This window comes from Macrotis lagotis, chromosome 5, assembly GCF_037893015.1.
Source record: "Macrotis lagotis isolate mMagLag1 chromosome 5, bilby.v1.9.chrom.fasta, whole genome shotgun sequence".
Taxonomy (NCBI): Eukaryota; Metazoa; Chordata; class Mammalia; order Peramelemorphia; family Peramelidae; genus Macrotis; species Macrotis lagotis.
Window position 1 is genome coordinate 106,843,882 of NC_133662.1, and position 15,637 is coordinate 106,859,518.

At 34.8% G+C, this 15,637-nt stretch overlaps 1 protein-coding gene across 6 annotated transcripts in view; it reads right to left on the reverse strand.

Annotated features, from left to right (window-relative positions):
• Positions 1-15,637, reverse strand: part of ATG5 (autophagy related 5) — a 164,283-nt gene that overhangs the window by 112,705 nt on the left and 35,941 nt on the right. Inside the window, exon 6 of one of the 6 annotated variants that reach the window (XR_012468504.1) lies at positions 157-264. The exons of the other annotated variants lie outside the window; for them this stretch is intronic. The gene's annotated coding sequence lies outside the window, so the exon portion shown is untranslated. The remainder of the gene's footprint in view (positions 1-156; positions 265-15,637) is intronic. 6 annotated transcript variants of the gene reach the window in all.

Below are 15,637 nucleotides of genomic sequence, written 5' to 3' on the forward strand. Positions count from 1 at the left end.
GATAGCACAGTTGTATGAACCTTTAATGCTTGAAAATTGAAGCATAAGGCTGTTTTATTTTCTCTGAACAGGAATTTAACAGCACAATATGTGAAGAATCAAATTAATTTATGATTTATACAGATGTGCCCTATAATGATACAGATCAAGACTCACCTATTTTTGGTTCATCCTGTGGGGCTCTTACACATATTTTGCCACAAGTCTTTCAGAGGATCCATCCGATGTGCTCACAGAAGTCTCCCTCAAGTTCTCATGTCATTACTAGGATATCAGTGGAGCATGAGGATTGTCCATTAGTTATTTCTCACAGTCACCACATGACTATATGTGTATTTCATGGCATCTTTTAGAGAATTTATGCTACAAAATTGTCTGTTTGCAATGTGTGGTGTTTGCTCAACTTCACTACTCCATTGACCATAAGTTAAGTTTTTAATTCTGATTCTTCAAAAACATTACTCAAGGAATATTGATACTTTAAAAAAAATGGGCCCTTCCATCCTGAAAGAAAACTTGGGAGTCCCTAAAAAGAATTTTGTTATCCCTACTCTGTCTTTATTTTTCAGTTGTAGGTTCCTACTTTCAAAATATGTGTAGATGTATATCAAGGAGTGACTGAAAAAGCATGTATTATATACCTACTAAATGCTTTAGATAAAAATATAAAAGCAAAGACAATCCCTGCTCTCAAAGACTTTATGCTATAGTAAGGAAAGACAGCACAATTAGGAAAATGATGATCAGTGAGGGTCACTTTGGTCCCAAATTAAAGGAATAGTGAATAAGGGCATAAGGAAATAGAATGACAATCATCCCAATTCAGGAACAATGACAGAATTTTAGAACTGGAGATTTAGAAGTAGAAGGAGGAAAAGGTAAGGTAGTAGAAGAGTTGGTTGAAGAGTAGGAAATGATGTATAGGACTTCAAAGGCTTTCCTAAAACAGTGAGGGGAAGGGGAAGGAAGAGAACAAGCATTTATTAAAAGCACAATAAAGAGAACTATAAAATAGAAAAAACCAATGGCTACTTTACTTTTTAAAAAGAAGAAAATGCACTTCTGGTGGAACTGTGAACTGCTCCAACCATTTTGGAGAACAATTTAGAACTATGTCTGAAGGACCATAAAATTGTGCATACCCTTTGACTCAGCAATACTGCTTCTAGATCTGTATCCTAGAAATCAAAGAAAAAGAAAAAAAGACAAAAATATAGTAGCTTTTTGTAGTGGCAAAGAATTGGAAACTGAATGGATGTCCATTAACTGTGGAATGGCTGAATGAGTTGTAGTATATGATTTAAGAAATGATGAAATGGATGGTTATAGAAAAATCTTGAAAGACATATGAGCTGATGACAAGTAAAATGGTTAGAACTAGAAAAATATGGTACATAATATCAACAATATTGGAACAATAATCAACCGTAAAAGACTTTATACTCTGATCAATATAAGGATCTGTCAGTTTCAAAGGACTAATAATAAAAAATGTGATCTACCTCCAGAGGGATATGGTAATTCTGAGTACAAATTGAAGACTATTTTCTTCCACTTTAATTTTCTTGTTTTTTTTTTCCTTCTCTTTTACAATGTGGTAATGTGTAAAATGATTTAGCATGATTTCATATGTATAACGAGAGAAAATCTTGGAACTGAAATTTTTTTTTAAAAAAATATTCAATTCAATAGACTTAAATTAATAAATAATTAAATGAAAGTAGTAGAGAAGGTTGAACTCACTGAATGAAACATTTGGTATGACTAGCATTATGTAGAATATAACATAGGTAATTTTTTGTATGATTTGAATTAGTATACTTTATTAATCAAAGTACTTGTAGAATCAGTAGGTCCATGGTCTCATGAATTTAAATATTCCTTTCAAGAATGCAACTTTTTTACACCTTATCCAGTGTAGCTATTTTTCTTCACATAAATTTTCTATAAACTATCTACCCAATATACTGGAGCACTTTCCTAAAGGTCTTTGGGCAATTTTTGATTATTACTGCATGATACAGAGTATTCATTTGAGATCTTTAGCTTTCACTCTTGTAATCTAATTTCCTTTTCCAGTCACTCATTTTTTTGACAATATCTTTTATCCTACTGAATAGGTACAATTCATTTATAACATTATTCAATCTATTTACTTGCATAAGAGGGTAACATGGCAGCACAGTGATTATCATACTGGCCTTGGAGGCAGAAAGACAAGAGTTTGAATTCAGTCTCAGATTCACTTACTAGCTGTGTGACTTTGGGCAAATCACTTAACCCTGATTGTCTCTCATCCAGGTCATATCGTCATCCTGATTCATATGTGGCCACTAAACCCAGATGACTCTCGAGGAGAAAGTGAAGTTGGTGACTTAGCACAGCCCCTTTAACTCAAATCTAATTCATGTGCCTGTCATGGCCCCTAATGTCATGGTTTTCTTTGAGAATGAATGACAAATATCACATCATATCACATATTTGCATAATACAGTTTTTAACTTTACATAAATCTGCATTACAAAAATTCAACTTTACATAAAGAATTCTGAAAGAAATCAAAACCCAAATAAACATTATATTAACATTATTGTCCTAAATTCTGTTCTCTCTCTCTCTCTCTCTCTCTCTCTCTCCATTTGTACCCCTCAGCTTGGCCCCATCTCTCCATCCAAAAAAAAAAAAAAAGGCAATACTAAATTTAAATCCTTTCAAATGAAAGCAGAAGAATAGACATGTGAGACTGCCATCAAGCCCCACTATCCCTCCAACCCCCAGATTGGGGGTTAGCTTAAGACTGCCAGTGCTTAGAGAGAAGACCTTTGCCCTGCTCTGCCCACATCTGGCCACACCTGTTTGCTTTTCCCCAATGATCTCAAGTACCACATTTCTATCTAGGGACCCCAGGTGTCGTCTATCCTCTTCTGTCTCATGTCTATTTCCAGGCACTATGTGTCTGTTCTTCTGGCCCTGGCACATTCCTCCCGCTCTAGTCTCTCTCTGACTCTGGTCCCTTTTCTCCAGGAACAGCGACTCCCTTCCAGTGTCCCTCTCTCCTTCTCTCTTTCCCTTCCCACATCAAGGGACAAATACAAATTAGGTAAACAAACAAACATTTCTTTACATAAAGGTCCATGGATTGATCCACTTACATAAAATGAGAATTGTCTATACAACTTTTCCACTGACTTTGGGAGATCTGCAATAATGTCACTGAAAGAACACACACACACACACACACACACACACACACACGTGTGTGTGTGTGTGTGTGTGTGTGTGTGTGTGTGTGTATATATATATATATATATGATATTATTTCAAAAGGATGGGATTAAGAAGCATGCAATTTTGTAACTACCACATAGTTTGCTATCCTCCACCTATAAAATTGTGGGTTTGGTTTACTGATAATCTATAACCCAATTAAGAAATACATACCATACACCCAAAGGGCAACAAAAATGTGCATACCCTTTGATCAAGCAATACCACTACTGGCTCAACACCCTGAAGAGATTATGAAAAAGGGTAAAAACATCACTTGTACAAATATATACAGAGCAGCCCTGTTTATGGTGGCAAAGAAGTGGAAATTAAATGAATGTCCTTCAATTGGGGAATGGCTTAACAAACTGTGGTATATGTATGTCATGTAACATTATTGTTCAATTAGAAACCAGGAGGGATGGGAATTCAAGAAAGCCTGGAAGGATTTGCATGAACTGATGCTGAGTGAGATGAGCAGAACCAGAAGAACATTGTACACCCTAACAGCAACATAGGGGTGATGGTCAACCTTAATGGACTTGCTCATTCCATCAGTGCAACAATCAGGCACAATTTTGGGCTATCTGTGATGGAGAATACCATCTGTATCCAGAGAAAGAATTGTGGAGTTTGAACAAAGACCAAAGATGATTACCTTTAATTTAAAAAAAAAGTTATCTTATTATGTAATTCTGCTATCTCTTATACTTTTATGTTTCTTCCTTAAGGATATTATTTCTCTCATCGCATTCAACTAAGATCAATGCATACCCTGGAAAAACAATGTAAAGCCTAACAGATTGCCTTCTGTGTGTGGGGGAGGGAGCAAGATTAGGGAGGAAATTTGTAAAATTCAAAATGAATAAAATCTTTCTTTAAAAAAAAAAACACATTTTTCCACATCTCCATTATAATGCCAACTACTATCATTTCTCCCTTCACAATATCTCTCCTACAAATAAATTCTTTTCTCTTTCCACCCCCCAGGCTCCACCCTGCTGAAGACCATCACCTCACGCCTAGACTGTTAAAAAGCCCACTTGATCTCCTTGTCTATCCATCCTCCACTTAGCTATCTATGTGATGTGACCTTATGTCCAGGTCTAATCATGTCACTACCTATTCAATAAACTCCAGTGGTATCCTAATATCTCCAAGATCACATCAGTTCCTTGGCCTTTAAACCCTTTACAATGGCCACTTCTTCCTGTTCAGTCTTCCTATATATACTTCAATGACACAGGACTCCTTGCTGTTCCCAGAAATGTCACTTCACATTCCTCTCTTTCCTTCTAGATTCAACTCCAATTTTACATTCTCTAAGAGCCCTTTCCAGGACATTCACTGTTCCTTCAGTGTCTTTTCTAGGAAATTTGATCCTACATCTATCTGGGATGTATAGTTAGCTTGTTGTCACCCTCAGTAGAATGTGAGTTCCATTAGGGTGAAAAATGGGCTTTTCTACTGCTTTCTGAAATAGTTACTAAATACTTTCTAGTGAAATTTCCTTTATAGATTAATTTTTAGTATTAGTAAGAAGGTAACTCATTTTCTACCTATTATTCTAGATGTAACTTTAAAAAATGTGGCTTAGTTTAGAGCTAAAGTTTCTCCAGTTAACTATGACGATTAATGTCAATTTTGGTTTGCAATATATTGCATGATTCTGTTTTTTTTTAAAATTCAATGAGGCAAACTGATAAACATTACATTTAATAAATACAGGCAGCTAGGTGGTGCAATGGATAGAGTACCAGTCCTGGAGTCAGGAAGACCTGAGTTCAAATCTCACCTCAGACACTTAATTATTACCTAGTTATATATCCCTGGGCAGTCACTTAACCCCATTGCCTTGCAAAAACAAAACAAAAAAAATAATAAATGGTCATAGTTGTGATAATATGATAACATGGAATTTACGATTTTTAAAGATCTTCATGAGACTCCATTGGGGCAGAAATGGCCCTAAAGATGAGGAAAAATAACAATAAACTTTAGCAATTCAACATCAGTTCAGAAGGAATATTATAGTAATACAGATTTAATAAAAGATATATAAAAATTGCCAATCTTCTGCTGCTTTTCTTTCTATACTGAAACGTTAATGTTTGCTAAGCTTATAAAATTAAAAAGTAAACCTTGATAAAAAGAATTCTTTACTAGTAAACATGCTTTATTCTCTACAAAATAAATTCAGTGCCTCACCAGTAACCCCTCACTCAATAAATATTTAAGTGAATGTTATGTTAAGAATTATGCTCTGTTTTATATAGAATGTTACATAGAATTGTTACTATATGGAATCATGGAATATTTTACCCAGAAAAGACTTCGGAAAGCCAACTGCCATGGCATATAAGAGGAACTTAATATTTACTATCATCCTTTCATTTTACAAATAAAAAAACAAGGATTAAAAAAATGAAAGAATTTGTCCAATTGTTACTTGATATGTCTCAAATACCATATAAATTAGAGTTCCAAACACAATCTTAACTAAAAACTAAGTTAAGTATTAAATTGCCTTTCTAAAATAGCATAACTTTTTTTTATTCTAAGGACTTAATTAAGAGAAATCAAAACAAAACCTAAAGTTTAAAGGAAAAGAGAGTGAGTCTTTTCCTCAAATAATATCATTCATATCCCTCCCACTTAGAAATAAAATACAGGTTCCAATACATATTTTAGAGTATTTCTTTAAGAAAAGTCATGTCTTCAGAGAAAGAAAATTCTAATAGTTATAATGGGGGGAAAAACATAGAGAACTAAATAGTTATTTCAAAGATTTCATTAAAGAAAGATTAATAGCAGTAAATGCTATGAAAACTAGAAAATAGGGGCAGCTAGGTGGCATAGTGGATAGAGCACTGACCTTGGAGTCAGGAATACCTGGGTTCAAATCCGGTCTCAGACACTTAATAATTACCTAGCTGTGTGGCCTTGGGTAAGCCACTTAACCCCATTTGCCTTGCAAAAACCTAAAAAACAAAAGAAACAAAAAAAAAATCCTGGAAAATACCAGAATTTACATTTCAATTTTTCATCCCTCACAAAAAGCACAAGTTGTATATCAATTGCATTCATCAATTGCGTTCAAACAATTTTACTGATTCTGAATACAACTCATTTTTTTTTAAATCTAGAGAGTGCAGAGAATGGCACCAACTCAATGGAGGAAGAGGAAAAGAATCAAAGGGAAAGAACAGAAATCAATTTTTTTTACTTTTTTTTTTTTAGGTTTCTGCAAGGCAAATGGGGTTAAGTGGCTTGACAAAAGGCCACACAGTTAGGTAATTATTACATGTCTGAGGCTGTATTTGAACTCAGGTACTCCTGACTTCAGGGCCGGTGCTCTATCCACTGCACCACCTAGCTGCCCCAGAAATTAATTTTTTAAAAAAAACAAATTTATTTGCTTATTCACCAATGTGAATTTGCTTATTCACCAATTTGCTTATGCACCAATATACACAGTCTAACTTTGGGCTTCACTGATATTTCAAAGAAAGTTAAAGACTCTGTTTTGCAGACATTAGAAAGTAGTACATTCTAGGTATATGGGGTTCATTTTCCTGTGTACATGTTAGGAATATTCAATTTAAGAAAAAGTTGCTCTTTGAAAAGTTGCTTAGGTCAGTTTCTTTCATGATGCCCTCAATGATTTTTGTCTCCCCAAACCAGGACAATCGGCACTTCATTATCTATTCAAATTACCTTTTATTATACTTACTTGCATTCATGCTATAACCCTCCAGTAGAAAATAACCTTTTAGATGCTTGTCTTGGTATAATCCAGTCTTGCACAAAACAGGAACTTATTAAATGTTTGCTGAATTCTTAAACACCATGAGTATCGCTCCTTTAATCATAAAACTCCTAAAAGATCAAGTGCTATGTATTCTTTGTAGAAGAATTAAGAGATGTTACTATAAAACATATATATGTGTGTGTGTGTGTATGTATGTATGTGTATATATATATATATACATATATATATATGGATTTCAAAATAATATTCTCTTTAGGTCTTGCAATATTTTAACTATTTTAGTATTATTATCTTAAATTCAAACTGTAGAATAGATTTATCTTATAAAATCTAAAGCAGGGGTGTCTTCAGGGTCACATAGCCCAACAAAAACTCCTCAAGGTTCACATACTTAGAATTCAATATCCATTCATAAATACAATGCAACCCACACCAAAGAACATAAAACTATTGTGAAGAAGGTCTCTCAGAATGGGCTAGGAGGACCACTGCAGGTGCAGATAGTATACCTGATCTAAAAGGATAAGTTCCAGCTTTTGTATTACAAAGGAGGCCGAACTTTACACTTAGCAGATTTTGTGGGAAGAGGAGAAATTAAGTGAAATATCATCTATATCCATAAAAAGAATTGTAGAGTTTGAACAAAGACCAAAGACCATTACCTTTTTTTTTTTTTTAGGTTTTTGCAAAACAAATGGGGTTAAGTGGCTTGCCCAAGGCCACACAGCTAGGTAATTATTAAGTGTCTGAGGCCAAATTTGAACTCAGGTACTCCTGACTCCAGGGCTAGTGCTCTATCCACTGTGCCACCTACCCACCCCTATTACTTTTAATTAAAAAAAAACCAAACCGTTATCTTATGCAATTTTGCTATCTCTTATACTGTTTTTTTCCTTAAGAATATGATTTCTCTCTCATCACATTCAACTTAGATCAATGTATACCATGGAAACAATGTAAAGATTAGCAGACTGCCTTCTGTGTGGGGGGGGAGCAAGATTAAGGGAAAAATTGTAAAATTCAAAATAAATAAAATCTTTCTTAAAAAAAAGACATGTATTGCACATCTCTATTACAATGCCAACTACCATCATTTTATTTCTCCCTTAAGTGAAATGTTAAAAGTTTCTTAGAGTGACTTCATAAACACATTCTGTTTTTCCCGAACCCAATAAAAGACCTGAGACACAGGAAGTGAGGACAAAGGATACTATTTCTGTAACCTTTAATACAAGTGCTGCCTGAGGTAGTCAGCAATCATATGGACTATAAATTCAGCTGGTCTTCCTGATAGAGGTCAAAGTTAAAAAGTAAAAGAATGTTTCTCTAGCTTCTTATTTATTGAACATTCTATAAAATCTCTTGTTAGGAATAAAGAAATGAAGGGGAATTAAAACCAGAGTCAAGAGACTAAAGATTAGAAGAATGCGATTTTTAAAAAAGAGAGGAAAAATACCTACCTACTGCAACTTATACCAAAGATCTTTCTATAAACATTGAACTACAAAACTTTTGAAGAAAAAGCATCAAATGATCCACAGAATAATGATGATTCATGAGCATAAGGAAACCTGTTATTAGTCTTAGGAGAAAAAGATACAAGCATGGTCGGTGAGCAACTGCTGCAGGGTAATTGAAGTATCCATGATCATCCTTGATATGGCTAGCTAATCAGAACATGTGTTGCCTTCCTAGAAAACTTATTCTGGAAATGATGAAATGCACATGACTTAACCCTCTACCAACTATTACCACTGGCAAGCCAATGAAATTACTAAATTAACCCAGACTCTCTAGATAGGGGGGAAAGGAAGACAATTAAATTAACATACTAATACAAAGAATTTTTTAATGAAATCAGATTTTTAAAGGAAAATGACTTTCTTTGGAGAACAGAAACTAGACTTCTGGGTTCACTTCACTTTGCTTCTGCTGCTCTGTCTGGTTTCAAATTTCACAGAACAATATTCCCCAAGACAGTTATCCTTTGATATTTTCCTTCCCCTTCTTATAAATTGCCTACCCCTCCTTGAAATCAGGCAAAATATTTCTTTTTAATTAACTTAATTTAATTTAGCAATATCTGGCACAGAATAGGTGCCTAAAATATTTATTGGATAGTAAATAAATGCAAAAGGGATTGAAGAGAGTTCTGAGAAGGGGAAAGAGAGGCACTATCAAAAAAATTTAAAAGAGCTGCATATTTATAAGATGACAAAACCCTCAAAATGAGCCATGATTTTCAAGGAATACAAAAAAGGATTTTTAAAAAGATATATTCACAGTAAAGACAACAAATAAGGGCTACACCCATTACTTGGGAAAAAAACTGACTCAATTTTCTCTTTTGCTTGTCGTCCTGGAATGTTGGATAGTATTTTTTCTCTTATATGCTTTTATTGGTGATAGCATCAGTTTTCTTTTTTTTCCTGATTTTTGGGGGTTTTTATTTATTTTTATTAAGGATATTATTTGTTTTACAATTCCCCCCCCATCTTACTTCCCCTCCCCCACCCCACCCCCACGGAAAGCACTCTGTCAGTCTTTACTTTGTTTCCATGTTGTACCTTGATCCAAATTGGGTGTGATGAGAGAAAAATCATATCCTTAGAGAAGAGACAAGAATTCTAAGACGTAACAAGATCAGACAATAAGATATCTGTTTTTTTCTAAATTAAAGAGAATAGTCCTTGAACTTTGTTTAAACTCCACATCTCCTTATCTGGATACAGCTGGCACTCTCCTTTGCAGACAGCCCAAAATTGTTCCCGATTGTTGCACTGATGAGTGAGTCCTTCAAGGTTGATCATCACTCCCATGTTGTTGTTAGGGTGTACAGTGTTTTTCTGGTTCTGCTCATCTCACTCAGCATCAGTTCATGCAAATCCCTCCAGGCTTCCCTGAAATCCCGTCCCTCCTGGTTTCTAATAGAACAGTGTTCCATGACATACATATACCACAGTTTGCTAAGCCATTCCCCAATTGAAGGACACTTACTGGACTTCCAATTCTTTGCCACCACAAACAGGGCTGCTATAAATATTTTTGTACACGTAATGTTTTTGCCCTTTTTCATCATTTCTTCAGGATATAGACCCAGTAGTGGTATTTCTGGGTCAAAGGGTATGCACATTTTTGTTGCCCTTTGGGTGTAGTTCCAAATTTCTCTCCAGAAGGGTTGGATCAGTTCACAGCTCCACCAACAATGTAATAGTGTCCCAGATTTCCCACAACCCTTCCAACAATGATCATTATCCTAAGTGAACATATGCTAAGTGAACATAAACCAGTTAACTTGCTAAGTTTTGTCCACAATATTTTTCACATGTCCCCTAACTCCTCTCACACAGACTATATCCTAATCAGGTCTTCATTACCTCTCCTGGACCATTTCAATAACCTCTTGACTGGTCTCTCAGCTTCAAGTGTGTTACCCCCTCTCCTATTTATCAGCTGCTAAATTGATATTTTTAAGACAGTGCTTCTCTGTTGATGCTAAAAGAAAATGCAAAATCATTTGTCTAGAACTCTACAATTAGGCTCCAAAATATATTATTCCTTTCATGAATTCTCTAGAATAGTACAACTGATTTGCTTCCTAATCATTGCATTTCCTGACTGTGACTGAACAGGTTGTCTCCTGTATTTAGAATGCACTCCCTCCTCACTATGTCTAAGTCTCCTTCAAAGCATAATACAGAAACTACTTCCTAGATGAGGCTGAGTACTCCAGTGTCAATGTTTAGGCCTTTATTATAAATTAGGCAGTTTTTTCTTCAATTTTTAGCAACAACATTCCTAATAACCAGAAATGCATTTGCAAAAATAAATCCCAATTAGACCTGCCTTAGTATTTAAATTCTATTTGTTTATCTATATACTTGTAAAATCTTTCCAACAGAAGGAAAATGCTTGAGCACAATAACTATTTGCTTTTTGATCCTTGGGGCCCATCTACTACAAGGCCTTCCAACAGTAGGTGCTTAATAAATATTACCTGAACTGAATCCTCATTTTTTTTTTAGGTTTTTGCAAGGCAAATGGGGTTAAGTGGCTTGCCCAAGGCCACACAGCTAGGTAATTATTAAGTGTCTGAGACAGGATTTGAACCCAGGTACTCCTGACTCCAAGACCGGTGCTTTATCCACTGCGCCACCTAGCCGCCCTTGAATCCTCATTTTTTAAAAAGAAAAATGGGAATTCTTAAAATTGGATCAGTAAGTTTTACCTCGATTCCCAGCACTTTACCTAAAGTCAAGACTCAAATTTAATCCAATTATTTAAGTGTTTACTTCCATCTCTTCAAAATATTGTTTTATGAAAACAGGAATCATAATATTTATATCTTCTAACTGCAGTTGAAAATAAGATTCTTAATATATATCAAACAACACAATTTCTGAATTATTTTTGGTTACTGATATATTCTAGACATCATCTCTTATTTTCAGCGATAATGGCAAACTGCTAGGGTACTATGAATTTCCCTATTAGAAAAAAAAATAAAAATTATCCAAAATATTCAGTGACAACTGAAAGGTTAAACTGCAGCTCAGTTAAACTCTGACTTAATTAAATAACCTGCTTTAACTCCTTATCTATTTTTGTTAGAAACTGGGTTTTGGGTGACTAGGTAGCGCAGTGGATAAAGCACCGTCCTTGGAGTCAGGAGTACCTGGGTTCAAATCTGGTCTCAAGACACTTAATAATTACCTAGCTGTGTGGCCTTGGGCAAGCCACTTAACCCCATTTGCCTTGCAAAAAAAAAAAACCCTTAAAAAAAAGAAACTGGGTTTTACATTTGGCTAATGGAATTTGAAAGAGATTTTCTAATAAAATTTTCTATTACTTCCTTTTTATAAAATTTTATTTAATAAACAAACCATTTAATAAACCACCTCTACTATAAGCAAAAGAGGATACTGGGGCAGCTAGATGGACATAGATAGAGCACTGACCCTGGAGTCAGGACAACCCCAAGTTCAAATCCAGCCTCAGATACTTAATAATTACCTAGCTGTGTGACCTTGGGCAAGTCACTTAACCCCATTGCCTTGCAAAAAAAAGAGGAAACTACTTTTTCCCCCCCATAGTCATGAGCCCTGAGGGAAAGAGGAGAGAATAACATTGCCCAACTCCACCAGAATCCTATATGTTTCAGCAAGATGTAGACCTAGAAAAAAGATACTAATTAGTGGTAACTGGGCCCTCTCCTCAATAATAATATTTTTTATAATTATATTGCTTTATTTATTGATTCATTTATTTGCCAATGACGTGTAAAGATAATTTTCAACATTCACTTTTTGTAAAGTTTTCTACTCCATCCTAGGATAGCAAGCAATCTTATATAGGTTATACATGTAAACTATGTTATATATATTTTCATATCTAATAAAATTTAAATAAATAGCATCTGAAAAAGTAAGAAGGATTTTAAGAAAATTGCTTGAAGTTTCATAGAAAAACAAACTTGCAGATGTAGTGATAACTGTCTTGTTGCTAATACAAATGGTACTTTCTTTTCTTTTTTGTGGTCATCAACTATGTTTCACAGGGAGGTTAAAAATCGTTAGATCTAAAATGAAAACCTATTAAAAACACACTGAAAGCTCAGAATGTCTTAAAAGAGTTTTCTTAGTTTCACAAGCTTTACTTATTTCTCTTTCACAGAGGTCTGGGAAATTAAAATTAGCATTTGAAAGTATTCAATAATATTTAAACTTTTCATTTAGTTGTTATGTTCTAAAGACAGGTGCCCTTCTCAAAAGAACTGTACCATCTGCTATGTCATAATTATGACAAATCTTCACCTATAGTTAACCAAGAGTTATATTATTAACAGCCTGTGACTTTTTCATATAAATAGTAAGTTACTGATTGTTTTGTATTTTTAAGCAAAAGCCTGCCTAATAATCAAAAGTCGAATAGAAATATATAAAGAATTTTCTGGTTTCCCTTAAGTCTCAGTTAAAGTCTCTTCTACAAGAAGCCTTTCTCAGTGCCTGTTAATGCGAGGTCTTTCTGAGATTATCTTTAATTTCACCTGTAGGCAACTTGTTTCTACATAGTTGTTTGCTTGCTGGCTCCCACTATCTTTCTCTCTTCAAAATACTAACAGAATCTGAGGTCTTGGTTTAGATTATTTCACAGCTACAATACTTTCAATATTCTCGACATAGAAATTATACATCTCCAACTTATTAAAAATAAATTCAAAAAGTCTTTCCTAATTTTGACTATTGTTCTTCAAAACACCCCCCCAAAACATTCTCTTAGATGTTCTTGTCCTTGGGGCAGCTAGGTTGCTCAGTGGATAGAGCACTTGCCCTAGAGTCAGGAGGACCTGAATTCAAATCTAGTCTCAGGTATTTAATTATTGCCTAGCTGTATGACCTTGGGCGAGTCACTTAACTCCATTGTCTTAAATAAAATTTAAAGAAAAGGGAGATGGATGTTCTTGCCCTTTATGTCAGATCTATGATAATCAAACTGAATTTCAAGACTTTTCATTTCTGTGCAAATTAAAGCTTCTCTGGGGTACCACCTCACACCTCTCAGACTGGCAAATATGACCAGAAAGGATAATGATCATTGCTGGAAGGGTTGTAGGAAATCGGGGACACTATTACACTGTTGGTGGAGCTGTGAACTCATCCAACCTTTCTGGAGAGAAATTTGGAACTACGCCCAAAGGGCAACAAAAATGAGCATACCCTTTGATCCAGCAATACCATTACTGGGTCTATACCCTAAAGAGATGATGAAAATGGGTAAAAACTCCCTTGTATAAAAATATTCATAACATCCCTATTTGTGGTGGCAAAGAATTGGAAATCAAGTAAATGTCCTTCAATTGGAGAATGGTTAAGCAAACTGTGGTATATGTATGTCATGGAACACGACTCTTCTATTAGAAACCAGGAGGGGTGTGAATTCAGGGATGCCTGGAGGGATTTGCATGAAGTGATGCTGAGTGAGATGAGCAGAACCAGAAAAACACTGTATACCCTAACAGCAACATGGGGGTGATGATCAAGCTTGATAAACTTGATCGTTCCATCAATGCAACAATCAGGGACAATTTGGGGCTGTCTGCAATGGAGAATACCATCTGCAGCCAGAGAAAGAGCCATGGAGTTTGAACAAAGTTCAAGGACTATTCCCTTTAATTTAGGAAAAAAATATATCTTTATTGTCTGATCTTGTTATCTCTTATACTTTTTGTTTCTTACTTAAGGATATGATTTCTCTCTCATCACACTCAATTTGGATCAATGTACAACATGTAAACAAAATAAAGACTCACAGATTGCTTTCCGGTGGATTGGGGGGGAAAACTTTAAAACTCAAAATAAAATCTTTAATAAAAGAAAAAAAAGACTTTTCATTTCTGGTCTACATATTTCTAACAGTTCTCTCGATAACTCTTTCTCACAGCCAAATGAGTTAATTTTAATATCTCTATCTTCTATTCCAGATTCCATGTCTTTATCTAATATCCCTCAGAAGAGATTTTCCTTCAATCACAAGTATGCTAAAAATATTCCTTTAATGTCAGAAACAAATAAAAAGTTATATGTTTTATATCATGGTGGATATGAAAATATATTACTTAGTCTTTGTCCTAAAGATAACAAAGATCACATACGTAAAATAAGTGCAAGAAAGGCAGTCAAAATAAGAAATTTGATGAAGAACAACTTTCTTGTGAAGGTAGCAATAGTAGCGGATCAGGTAAGGCTCAACAGAGGAAGTAGTACTGAGCATGGAAGTTTGAGGGAAGCATGAGAAAATGTACAAAGACTAGAGAGGAGAAGGGGATAGGTGGTGGAAAGAACAGTAATTTGGCAGAGCACAGAATACCACATAACTATATAGGCTACCAGTCAGTTGCTTATGCTTTATCAAGTTCTCTCTAAAGAACTTTGATATTGATTATAAGATACAGGAGAAACTGGTATAAGACTGTCGAGTATAGCATGCCCTCATCAGAGAAGGTGCTATGCTCCATAAGCAAAATAGAATAGTAGTAGTAGCTCAAAAGAAAAGCAAATTTAGAGACATCTCCACCCCAAATATCCATACAGACTTATTTGTGCCTGACCTCTGGTATAGCCACTGAACTCCTACTGGTCTGATCAGTCACACTGGACACTGACCCCAACATGATATCATTTGGGATTTCTTCAAGCACAATGGATAAACAACAATAACAATTCAGAAGGCAGTGAGAAACCGTTTAAGGCTTTTTACATATATGTACATGTATATATGTATCCAAAATGTTCTAATATCTGATTTGCATTAGTTTTCAGAACAGCAAGTAATGGAGCATATACACCCAAAATTTACTGAATGTTCTCTAATTTTATAAAAATGCTAAAAACTAAGTACTTATAGGGGAAAAAATGAAAAGCACTGTTATCTTCACATTAAACAAATGAATAGAATATTTCTTTTCAATTAATTAATAGCCATTGGGCATTTCTATTTTTTATTTTTCTAGGTTTTTACTAGGCAATGGGGTTAAGTGACTTGCCCAAGGCCACACAGCTAGGTAATTATTTAGTGTTTGAGACCGGATTTGAACTCAGG